Below are 3,049 nucleotides of genomic sequence, written 5' to 3' on the forward strand. Positions count from 1 at the left end.
GACTTGCTGGGGCCGGCTGTAGCCGCCTCAAAAACAATTCCCCGAGTGGAGTTTCGGTGGGCGTAGTCTCCGGGGTGTAGTCTTGGAGTGGTACCCGGCAAAGATCTGGCCTTCCGCTTCTCTGTTTTGTATTTAGGCGCTTTTCACTCCCGCAGAAACTTGAATTGACCCGCAGTTGGTCTGGCTAAAAATAGAAAAGGGCTTTAGCTAAATCTCTGTCTGTCGGAGCGAGTTCAGCGACTACCGCCTGCTTTTGTGAAAGACCTCTGTATACTCTCGAGAAGTGCAAACTCTGAAGTTTGCTTGTCAGGAAGGTGAAAATCGCTAACCCTAATATGCAGAAGTTAAATCTGTCGTCAAGCTAAAAGACAGCCACACAAAGCAGTAGGCAAAGTGATTCAGCCACCGATCCTCGGCTTACTTTTCTAATTCCAAATCAACAGCACGTTTACCTACTTCTGTAAAGTTGTTTGATTTTGCCCAAAGAATTTTTATTCACAAGCAAACTTTGGTAAAGTTTAGTGAACATTCCAAAAGAAACGTGCAGTTTTCTCTAACTCTTTGAATTGGCTTTTAAAATACTAAAAGCACAAGTGTTAACCAAGTGGCGTAGCAAACAAAAATAAACCTCAACAGAGGTCCCTCTAGAGGTACAAAGTCTGCCCTAGAGGTGCAAGCAAAATTCTAGAGTAGGTCCAAAGCTGTTGAAATAGTAGCCACTGGCCAGGAGTGACTATTTATTATTGGAAATGTTGATACTGAGATTTTTTTTTGGTTCTTTTTTTTTCAGAGCTGGGGACCGAACCCAGGAGATTTTTTTTTTAGAGTTAAAATTTAGCTCACTGTAAAAACCTTTTATATTATCCTTATGAATCTAAATTTATACATATGAATAGGATAGGATTTCTAATAACTATAAGTTTCATTAGGACTACATTTCACTGTACTGTGGCCAACTTGACATAAATGTACCGGGTTTTTTTAAACTTTGTGAATTTAAAAAATAAGTATGTTGATTACATGTTGATATTATCTGCTTATTTACAACATTGTTAAAATTTATTTTCCTGTTTTAATGTATATACTAGGATGTGACTTGCCTATTTTGTTGGACAGTTTTTGATTGTACTACATTCTAAAAAGGAAACTAGTTTGCAGGGAAGATTTTTCCAGTGTGAGGTAGGTTTAGTGTGTTTTAGGGTTATGTTTCACAGCTCATCCAAAAGGAAACTGTTAAAAATGGCTACATGGAAACAAGTACCCCATGCAAATCAAATAGTAAGCCTTAACAATTGCCTCCATGAGATGGATGACAACCTTATTTACAATGTTTAAAAAATTTAAAGTTGCAACAGATTCTATAACATGTGATACACAATGCCACTTGTGACAAGCCAGTCGCTGGTGTAACCTTATAAGAGTTCATCTCTTCACCTCCTCCTCTGCTTGGTTGCTGACACAGTAAAATTGAACTAGATCAAGGCCATTTCATTACCATAGCACCAGAGAATAAGCACCTTGAGATGATAAGGGAAGGGCTAAGAGTGAATAGATTGCCCCCAAATGTACCTTAAGTTTTAGTCCTAATTGGAAACCTGGCCCTGTACCTCCCCAGCCCCAGTCCAAAGCCTGGAGAATGAATAAGCATAAGAATGGATAAATGTTACTTATCCAGTTGCCCTCTTGGAAAGTGGCCTTTTCCTGAGTATCATCCAAACTTAGAACCCTTAGTTATGGCTCCCAAAATCATACTTTTAAATAAACACTATCCATTCCATTTCCAGGAAATTATTAAACTATAATTAGCTCCAAAATTATAACCCTGTCTGGCATGTGTGTGACGGCCTCATTCTCTTCTTAGTAACGCCACTAGCATTACCACAGCCTCCCTAACAGTCATTATTACTACCAGCTCTACCAACATCACCATCACCTCTACCACCATCACTACCCCTACCAACATCACCACCAACTCTATCACCATCATCACCACCACCACCATTACCACCTCTACCGAGATCACCATTACCACCACCATCGCCGCTTGAGGCACCACACAGCAAAAGAAAACCTCACAAAACTACTTCCCTGGAAATGTTCTTAGATTCCAGTTAACTGCATACAATGGTTAGGTGAGAAGCACTTATCTTATAAATAGCTGTGGATATTGCTTCATACCAACTATATTACTTTATTGGTTCCAGGCTTTCTTCCAATGCCAAAGTCCTTGGGTGTTCACATTCCTCCTGTAAAATCCTGTGGAGTTTGTACATAGCCTATGTATATAGTTCTGGTACTTTAAATCATTTCTAAATACCCTACATATCACAGGGTAAATAGTTACTATGTTGCATTATAAAGAAAGAGATAAGAAACAATGCCTGTATATACTCTGGATAACTATAATTTTTTTCTAACAGTATGCTTCTGTGTTATGTTCAATCCTCTGATACAAAATTCCAACTACAGTGTCTGGATCGTATATACAAAGCACCACAAAGCATGCGTGGTACCAGTGGTACCAAGTAGGTGTTAAATTATAGCTATAAAAAAACTCCCCTAATTGATTAGATTAGTATGTCATAAAGAATAAGTAGGGAACTTTAGCATCTATTATGAATATACACTCTTTGTGGTACTTTAATTTCCTTCAACCATGTTTTTTTCAGAGAAGGAAACAGGTGGTTGAGGAGCATGATTAAATTTAATGGTAGCCATGGGGCTGGAGAAATGGCTCATCAGTTAAGGGTACTGGTTGCTCTTCCAGAAGACTGGGTTTGATTCCCAGAATCCGCAGATGTGGGCTCACAACCGCCTGCAATACAATGCCGTCTTCTGACCATGAGGGCATGAGATACTTATGTGATACATAGGCCCATGCAGGTAAAACACAATGCTCTCCCCAAGAGCCATAAACTCTCTAACAAAATCCCTAACACGAGGTGTAAGAATCCCTCTTTTGAGAGTCATGGTTTCCTAGAGAGACTTCCACATCATTCTTGGAATGCTGGCTATTGTTCCGTTCGGTTGCACCCGGAAGTGGAAGGTA

The sequence above is a fragment of the Rattus norvegicus genome, chromosome 2, assembly GCF_021556685.1.
Source record: "Rattus norvegicus strain SHRSP/BbbUtx chromosome 2, alternate assembly SHRSP_T2T, whole genome shotgun sequence".
In the NCBI taxonomy this organism is placed as follows: Eukaryota; Metazoa; Chordata; class Mammalia; order Rodentia; family Muridae; genus Rattus; species Rattus norvegicus.